This window comes from Heterodontus francisci, chromosome 34 (assembly GCF_036365525.1).
Source record: "Heterodontus francisci isolate sHetFra1 chromosome 34, sHetFra1.hap1, whole genome shotgun sequence".
Classification (NCBI taxonomy): domain Eukaryota; kingdom Metazoa; phylum Chordata; class Chondrichthyes; order Heterodontiformes; family Heterodontidae; genus Heterodontus; species Heterodontus francisci.
In genome coordinates this window covers 41,394,011-41,403,798 of record NC_090404.1, presented here as the reverse complement: position 1 = coordinate 41,403,798, position 9,788 = coordinate 41,394,011, and the positions used below count along the sequence as shown (strand labels likewise).

The window sequence follows — 9,788 nt, the reverse complement described above, 5'->3', positions numbered from 1 at the left end:
CCAGCACTGATCCTTGAGGCACTCCACGAGTTACGGTCTGATATCTTGAAAATGCTCCATCAATCCCTCGTTGCTTTCTGTCCATTAACCTCTAAGTCCTCCTTGCATGCTAATATATTACTTCAATTCCATGAACCTTTATCTGGTATATTAATCTTCGATGGTATCTTACCGAATGCCTTTTGGAAATCCAATTATACTACATTCCTGGTTCCCCTTTGTCTGCCCTTTCAGTTACATCCTCAGAATTCTGGAATAAATTTGTCAATCAAGATTTCCATTCGGTAAAAACATGTTTACTTTGTTTGACCAGACAATGATTTTCCAAGTGCTTGTTAATACTTCCTTTGTCACAGATGAGAACATTTTCCAGACGACTGATGTTAGGCTAACTTGCCTGTAATTCCCCAAACTATGTAGGGAGCAATGTGGCTCCAGTGGCGTAATTGGTTAGCGTGTGGTACTGATACAGCAGTGCAATTAATGTGCTATGCCAAGGTTGTGAGTTCGAGCCTCACCTGGAGTACTGAATTTTAGAAACGGGGTGCAATGAGAAACAGCTGCACACTGCAGAGAAGTTCGTCTGAAGTGGCCAGAAGAAGGGATAGAAAACAAGGATGAGGTGGCATGAAAGCAACAGGAGCCACGTGCGGTGAGAGCCCTGCAAAACTTCATAGTTATTTCCAGCAGAGAAGGAGACAACTCGGTCCATGCCAGCTCTGCACAGAGCAACGCAGTCAGGCTCGATACCCATAGCCCCGCAAGCCTGCTTTTCTCAGAATTCCTCCTGAAGGCATTTATCATTTCTGCTTCCACCACCCTTGTGGGCAGCGAGTTCCAGGTCATTATCACTTGAGATACAAAAACAGTGCTTCCTCATACTCCCCAACATCCTTTTTTTCACAGAACTGGCAATTTGTGGTCACTACTCCTTGTGCCGTTTGTTAATGGGAACAATTTTCCCTTGTCTAACTTATCCAGGCCTGTCATAATCTGGTACACTTCTATTAAATCTCCCCTCAATCTCTTTTGTTCTAAGGAGAACAAGCCCAGCTCTGCCAACCTAACCTTGTAACTAAAATGCTCCATCCCTGGAACCCTTCTGCTAAATCTCCTCAGCGCCCTCTCAAGGACCCTCATATCGTTCCTGAAATGTGCTGACAAGAACAGGACAGAGTTGTTGCTCACCAGAGCTTTATAGAGGTTCACCATAATTGGACTGAGTACTTCTATTTATGAAGCCTAAGATTCCTTATGCTTTCCTAACTATTCTCTTAATATATCTTGCCACCTTCAAAGATCTATGCACCTGCGCCCCCAGGTCCCTCTGTTCCAGCACATTCTTTAGAACTATGCTTTTACATCTACATTGCCTCTGCTTAATCCCTCTGTCAAAATGCATCACTTCACACTTGTCAGTATAAAATTCTATCTGCCAACATTCTGTCCATTCGACTACCCTATCTTGAGAGTTACAAACTAGACAGGAAGGATCTAAAGGGAGAGCTAAGAAGGGCGAGGAGAGGACACGAGAAGTCATTGGCGGATAGTATCAGGGAAAACCCTAAGGCTTTCTATAGGGATATCAGGAATAAAAGAATGACTGGAGTTAGATTAGGGCCAATCAAGGATAGTAGTGGGAAGTTGTGTGTGGAATCAGAGGAGATAGGGGAAGTGTTAAATGAATATTTTCGTCAGTATTTGCAGTAGAGAAAGAAAATGTTGTCGAGGAGAATACTGAGATACAGACTACTAGGCAAAATGGGGTTGAGATTCACAAGGAGGAGGTGTTAGCAATTTTGGAAAGTGTGAAAATAGATAAGACCCCTGGGCCAGATGGGATTTATCCTAGGATTCTCTGGGAAGCCAGAGAGGAGATTGCAGACCCTGTGACCTTGATCTTTATGTCGTCATTGTCGACAGGAATAGTGCCGGAAGACTGGAGGATAGCAAATGTTGTCCCCTTGTTCAAGAAGACAGCCCTGGTAATTATAGACCTGTGAGCCTTACTTCGGTTAGAACATAGAACATAGAACATTACAGCGCAGTACGGGCCCTTCAGCCCTCGATGTTGCGCCGACCTGTGAGACGATATGACCTACACTATTCCATTTTCATCCATATGTCTATCCAATGACCACTTAAATGCCCTTAAAGTTGGCGAGTCTACTACTGTTGCAGGCAGGGCGTTCCACGCCCCTACTACTCTCTGTGTAAAGAAACTACCTCTGACATCTGTCCTATATCTATCACCCCTCAACTTAAAGCTATGTCCCCTCGTGTTGCCATCACCATCCGAGGAAAAAGGCTCTCACTATCCACCCTGTCCAACCCTCTGATTATCTTATATGTCTCTATTAAGTCACCTCTCCTCCTCCTTCTCTCTAACGAAAACAACCTCAAGTCCCTCAGCCTTTCCTCGTAAGACCTTCCCTCCATACCAGGCAACATCCTAGTAAATCTCCTCTGCACCTTTTCCAAAGCTTCCACATCCTTCCTATAATGTGGTGACCAGAACTGCACGCAATACTCCAGGTGCGGCCGCACCAGAGTTCTGTACAGCTGCAGCATGACCTCGTGGCTCCTCAACTCGATCCCCCTACTAATAAAAGCTAACACACCATATGCCTTCTTAACAGCTCTATTAACCTGGGTGGCAACTTTCAGGGATTTATGTACCTGGACAACAAGATCTCTCTGTTCATCTACACTACCAAGAATCTTCCCATTAGCCCAGTATTCTGCAATCCTGTTACTCCTTCCGAAGTGAATCACCTCACAATTTTCCGCATTAAACTCCATTTGCCATCTCTCAGCCCAGCTCTGCAGCCCATCTATGTCCCTCTGTAACCTACAACATCCTTCGGCACTATCCACAACTCCACCGACCTTCGTGTCATCCGCAAATTTACTAACCCACACTTCTACACCCTCATCCAGGTCATTTATAAAAATGACAAACAGCAGTGGCCCCAAAACAGATCCTTGCGGTACACCACTAGAAACTATACTCCAGGATGAACATTTACCATCAACCACCACCCTCTGTCTTCTTTCAGCTAGCCAATTTCTGATCCAAAGCACTAATTCACCTTCAATCCCATAATTCTGTATTTTCTGCAATAGCCTACCGTGGGGAACTTTATCAAACGCCTTACTGAAATCCATATACACCACATCCACGGCTTTACTCTCATCCACCTGTTTGGTAACTTGTCAAAAATCTCAACAAGGTTTGTGAGGCACGACCTACCCTTCACAAAACCGTGCTGACTATCTCTAATGAACTTATTCTTTTCAAGATGATTATAAATCCTTTCTCTTATAACCTTTTCCAACATTTTACCCACAACCGAAGTAAGGCTCACAGGTCTATAATTACCAGGGCTGTCTCTACTCCCCTTCTTGAACAAGGGGACAACATTTGCTATCTTCCAGTCTTCCAGCACTATTCCTGTCGACAATGATGACATAAAGATCAAGGACAAAGGCTCTGCAATCTCCTCCCTAGCTTCCCAGAGAATACTAGGATAAATCCCATCTGGCCCAGGGGACTTATCTATTTTCACACTTTCCAAAATTGCTAACACCTCCTCCTTGTGAACCTCAATCCCATCTAGCCTAGTAGTCTGTATCCCAGTATTCTCCTCAACAACCTTTTCTTTCTCCACTGTAAATACTGACGACAAATATTCATTTAACACTTCCCCTATCTCCTCCGATTCCACACACAACTTCCCACTACTATCCTTGATTGGCCCTAACCTAACTCTAGTCATTCTTTTATTCCTGATATACCTATAGAAAGCCTTAGGGTTTTCCCTGATCCTATCCACCAGTGACTTCTCGTGTCCTCTCCTTGCTCTTCTTATCTCTCCATTTCGATCCTTCCTGGCTAGCTTGTAACTCTCAAGCGCCCTAACTGAGCCTTCACGTCTCATCCTAACATCAGCCTTCTTCTTCCTCTTGACAAGCTCTTCAACTTCTTTAGTAAACCATGGCTCCCTCGCTCGACAACTTCCTCCCTGCCTGACAGGTACATACTTATCAAGGACACGCAGTAGCTGCTCCTTGAATAAGCTCCACATTTCGATTGTGCCCATCCCCTGCAGTTTCCTTCCCCATCCTACGCATCCTAAATCTTGCCTAATCGCATCATAATTTCCTTTCCCCCAGCTATAATTCTTGCCCTGCTGTATATGCCTGTCCCTGCCCATCGCTAAGGTAAACCTAACCGAATTGTGATCACTATCACCAAAGTGCTCACCAACTTCTAAATCTAACACCTGGCCGGATTCATTACCCAGTACCAAATCCAATGTGGCATCCCCCCTGGTTGGCCTGTCGACATACTGTGTCAGAAAACCCTCCTGCACACACTGGACAAAAACTGACCCATCTAAAGTACCCGAACTATAGATTTCCAGTCAATATTTGGAAAGTTAAAGTTCCCCATAACCACGACCCTGTTACTCTCGCTCCTGTCAAGAATCATCTTTGCTATCCTTTTCTCTACATCTCTGGAACTATTTGGAGGTCTATAGAAAACTCCCAACAGGGTGACCTCTCCTCTCCTGTTTCTAACCTCGGCCCAGACTACCTCAGTAGACGAGTCCTCAAACGTCCTTTCTGCTGCTGTAATACTTTCCTTGATTAACAATGCCACATGACCCCCCCTCTTTTACCATCTTCTCTGTTCTTAGTGAAACATCTAAATCCCGGAACCCACAACATCCATTCCTGTCCCTTGTGGGTAAAATGTTGGAAAATGCTATAAGAGATAGGATTTATAATCATCTTGGGAAGAATAAGTTGATTAGAGATAGTCAGCACGGTTTTGTGAAGGGTAGGTCGTGCCTCACAAACCTTATTGAGTTTTTTGAGAAGGTGACCAAACAGGTGGATGAGGGTAAAGCCGTGGATGTGGTGTATATGGATTTCAGTAAGGCGTTTGATAAGGTTCCTCACGGTAGGCTATTGCAGAAAATACGGAAGTATGGGATTGAAGGAGATTTAGTGCTTTACATTAGAAATTTGTTAGCTGAAAGAAGACAGAGGGTGGTGGTTGATGGCAAATGTTCATCCTGGAGTTTAGTTACTAGTGGTGTACCGCAGGGATCTGTTTTGGGGCCACTGCTGTTTGTCATTTTTATAAATGACCTGGATGAGGGTGTAGAAGGGTGGGTTAGTAAATCTGCAGATGACACGAAGGTCGGTGGAGTTGTGGATAGTGCCGAAGGATGTTGTAGGTTACAGAGGGACATAGATAGGCTGCAGAGCTGGGCTGAGAGATGGCAAATGGAGTTCAATTCGGAAAAGTGTGAGGTGATTCACTTTGGAAGGAGCAATAGGAATGCAGAGTACTGGGCTAATGGGAAGATTCTTGGTAGTGTAGATGAGCAGAGAGATCTTGGTGACCAGGTACATAAATCCCTGAAAGTTGCCACCCAGGTTAATAGGGCTGTTAAGAAGGCATATGGGGTGTTAGCTTTTATTAGTAGGGGGATCGAGTTTCGGAGCTACGAGGTCATGCTGCAGCTGTACAAAACTTTGGTGCGGCCGCACCTGGAGTGTTGCGTGCAGTTCTGGTCACCGCATTATAGAAAGGATGTGGAAGCTATGGAAAGGGTGCAGAGGAGATTTACTAGGATGTTGCCTGGTATGGAGGGAAGGTCTTACGAGGAAAGGCTGAGGGACTTGAGGTTGTTTTCGTTAGAGAGAAGGAGGAGGAGAGGTCACTTTATAGAAACATATAAGATAATCAGAGGGTTAGATAGGGTGGATAGTGAGAGTCTTTTTCCTCGGATGGTGATGGCAAACACGAGGGGACATAGCTTTAAGTTGAGGGGTGATAGATATAGGACAGATGTCAGAGGTAGTTTCTTTACTTAGATACTAGTAGGGGCGTGGAACGCCCTGCCTGCAACAGTAGTAGACACGCCAACTTTAAGGGCATTTAAGTGGTCATTGGATAGACATATGGATGAAAATGGAATAGTGTAGGTCAGATGGTTTCACAGGTCGGCGCAACATGGAGGGCCAAAGTGTCTGTACTGTGCTGTAATGTTCTATGTTCTATCTATATCCTGTTGTTGGCTGTTCATATTATGCTCACTGGTTGCTGCAGCTCCAAGTATGTTGTCATCAGCAAATTTTGAAATTCTGCTATTTTGGGGAACATCACTGTCTACCATTCTCCAGTCTGAAAAGCAACCATTTTCATTGACTCGTTGTTTTCTGTCCTTAAGCCAATATTTTATTCAAATGGACACTGATTCCTCCTATTCCATAAGTCACAATTTTGTGGTACCTTATCAAATATTTTGTTAAAATCCATATAAACAACATTCAACACTCCCTTCATCAAACTTCTCCTTTACTTCAACAAAAAATTCAATTAAATTAGTCATGCATGATCTGTCTTTTACAAATCCCTTCTGGTTATTTTAATTACCTCGAACCTCTCTACGTGTCAATTGATATTTTCCCTGACTATTGTTACGAAAATCTTACCCACTACTGATGTTAAACCAACTGGCCTGTAATTACTAGGACTGACCTTACACATTTCTTGGCACCTTCTCTGGCACCTTCTATCCTGACTCAAATTTCCAGAACTTGTGGAAAGACCTTGAACCATCTTGGACTGAGTCTGAGGAGAGGTTTCTCCAACAGAGGCTGATTTTGACCTTGAGCAGCATTTGAAATTTCCATTTCATCAGACATGTCTCTCTAACTGTGCCTTGGATCTGAACTCAAACATTTTCTTGCACAAGTTTCGGGCATGATTTGTGTTTGAGTAACTATTGGTGCTCAACTCGTAACAAAACTATCTGATTTATCAGACACATTTGATTCTTTCCAACTTCCTTCTTTTTTTTGCGAACCTCTGAAGGTAAAAAATGAACGATATGTACAAACCTAACTTTTCCACTACAAAACATCTTGACTAAATATGTACGAGGACCACATCTTCCACCACTCTTCCTGGTCGCCACTTCAACCACTTGTGATGATGAATCTTCACTCTCACCTTCTGGTTCAACTTCAGAATTCTTTCTCCCACTCTACCCCTATCATGACTCTCTTTCTGTCTTGATTGTTTTTCTTCTACTGACAGTGCTAAATGTGGCTTCAGCAATGAAAACCTCATTCTGGCCTGTCTATTGAGAAACAGGTCCCTCATAATTTTATACACCTCCATTACATCTCCCCGTAGCTTCCTTTGTCCCAAGGAATACAAACTCAGCCTTATCCAATCTTTCCTCATAGCTCATCTGCATGTAAATTGCGTTCAGGATGAGTTTCGGAGTTTTTCTCTCTGAATCTAATGAATCTGATCATTGTCATTGGAATCCTTTTCGACGTGGATCCGATGCCATTTGTCCCCCAGGAAGTGACCATTCTCATTCTGTGACTGAGATCTTTTTTGTTTTGGTACAAAAGCTGCACTGGAACTTCCCACTTTTAAAGTATAATCATTCACTGCACATTCGGCTGCATCTACAAACTTGTCTCTCACATGGCCAGTGATAAGGAGGACAGTTTTCACTTGTAAATCAGGAATTGTGACATTCACAACAGCGTGCTGGAGAAAGATACAGTTTGAGCGCGGGTGACAGTGGTGGAGGAATGGAGAGCTGGGGCTCCCCCTTGAAAGCAGCAGCAAAGTTTAAAACAATCACAGTGAACATGGATCTCCAACCCATGACCATGAAATTAAGAATCTCATGCTCTATTGACTGAGGTAGCTAGGCAACCAACGGTAGCGTTGCCATATCTCTCATTAAAGCGAGATAACTGTTGGTTTCCTCCTGGTGCCTCAGCTTTTTTTGTGTTCCAAGATGTAAAAGGAAATTGATCAGCAAACGCCCAAGGATGCAATACATTCCACTCAATCATCAATAACATCATTCCCATCTTCCACTTTTTTGCTGCAACGCCTTCCAAAGATTGCAATCCATTTTACTGAGGAATTGTTCTGGGATTTATTGTTTACCTACGTTGTGTCCTCATTTTGATATGAGATTCTCTTCAATATCCACCACAAATTGAATTGCAAACCTAACAGAAAAACATGAAAAACACAAATCCCATGGTGCTCACTTTCAGAACAGTCAGCTTTTAAATAACATGAACACATTTTACATGGGAACGATTTCGAAAGTTGTTACTATTGCTTGTGACTCATTCATTGTGCTCAGAGTATGAGGATGTTTGGCCCGGGCTGTAGTGTCCCGTGTCCCACGGATGTACAGTAACCCTCTGATTGATTTGTTGTTTTCTGTTGACAGTGGGTGATTGGAGAGTGTGGGTTTAGAATATTGCTGCTTGTCCCGGTCTCACTGACTGTGGCATTGGGAATGGGTGAATAATTGATGTAACTGTTTCCATGTGCGACATGAAGCTTTGACCGGCTGTTATTAACCGAGGTAGCGGGGAATGATCCTTTAATGATCGCCCACAAATTTGAACAGAAATCAGCTGTAATGTTCAACGTTGAGGGTGACTTTCTGCTCTGACAGGGGCAGAAAGGAAATTGAGTGAAAGACGCTGTGGACAGCTTGAGTGCACAGAACTGTACAGAGGAAAAGCAAATGTAACAATCTGTGATATATTGTAATTTGATAACATGGATTGACGAATGTCTATCACTCAAGGTTTCCTAGTATTTCACGGAATGCGTTTTGAAAACGTTTCAACGTGGTTTTGAACTGGGGACTGTTCCCAAATACAAGAAAGATGATAACTCTAACTTTATGGAAACATTGCACTGCAATCAACCTGGGGAGCATATTTATTTTAAGTTAGCACGAGGTGATTTTTTTCGAAGTCATCTTTAAATGATCTGTAAATGATTCGAAGCTCCTGACATTCTGGCTATTTCAGCAGCCGTGTTGAAAACATCAAATGTTTTGGCTTTTGACGTCTTCAATCTGCAGGAAAATATAATTCAGGAATGTGAGATTCCACATCCGTGGATAGACTGGAGAAGCTGGGGTTGTTCATCTTCGAGCAGAGAAGGAGAGAGGAGAATTGATCGAATGCTTAAATGAAGGGTTTAGATCCAAGAATTAAAGAGGAACTATTTCTATTTGCTGAAGGATTGAAGATCCAGAGAGTTCAGATTGAGGAAGATTGGCAGAAGATGAGTCGACATCGAGATCTCTTGAAAAGATCACTGACCTGAAACATTAACTCTGTTTCTCACTCCACAGATGCTGGCGAACCTGCTGAGTATTTCCATCACTTTCTGCTTTTATTTTAGATTTCCAGCAGCAACCGTATTTTTGCTTTTGTGCTAAGTTTCAACCCAAATCGGGCGAGATTATTTTTAACTTTGCTGATGCTTTTATGACCGAACTCCATTTACCAGGTATAATACTTTATTGCATGCATTTTTAGTCGAGTGGTTAAGATGATAAACTTAACAATCTGTTGTGAATTCTGTGTGAGTGCTCGTGTCCTGCTGTCTACCTTTCTGATTATTTCAAAGTTTAACCAGGTCCCGACAAAACCAATCATCAATTACAGGTAATAAAATCCTGCACCTTTCAATCCCTCCAGGATTTACTCATTTGCATTTCAAAATGTACCTTCAGAAATGGAACAAAAATCTGCCAAATTGGAGACACTCTTTCTTTCCGGCTGCCTGTCTCTCTTTTGGCCTCCCTCACTCTCGGTGTACATATCTGTGTGTTTCACTCTATGTCTATCAATGTGGTTCAATTCCCCGAGGAGGTGACTGGATTTTTAACTTCACAAACTTGATTTATTTTAGTTGTAAG

At 42.9% G+C, this 9,788-nt stretch overlaps 1 non-coding gene across 1 annotated transcript; it reads left to right on the top strand.

The window, feature by feature from the left end:
• Positions 1-431: 431 nt before the first annotated feature.
• trnai-gau (transfer RNA isoleucine (anticodon GAU)) lies at positions 432-526 on the top strand. The gene is made up of 2 exons: positions 432-469; positions 491-526. It is a non-coding gene; the product is annotated as a tRNA-Ile (tRNA).
• The last annotated feature ends 9,262 nt before the right edge of the window (positions 527-9,788 follow it).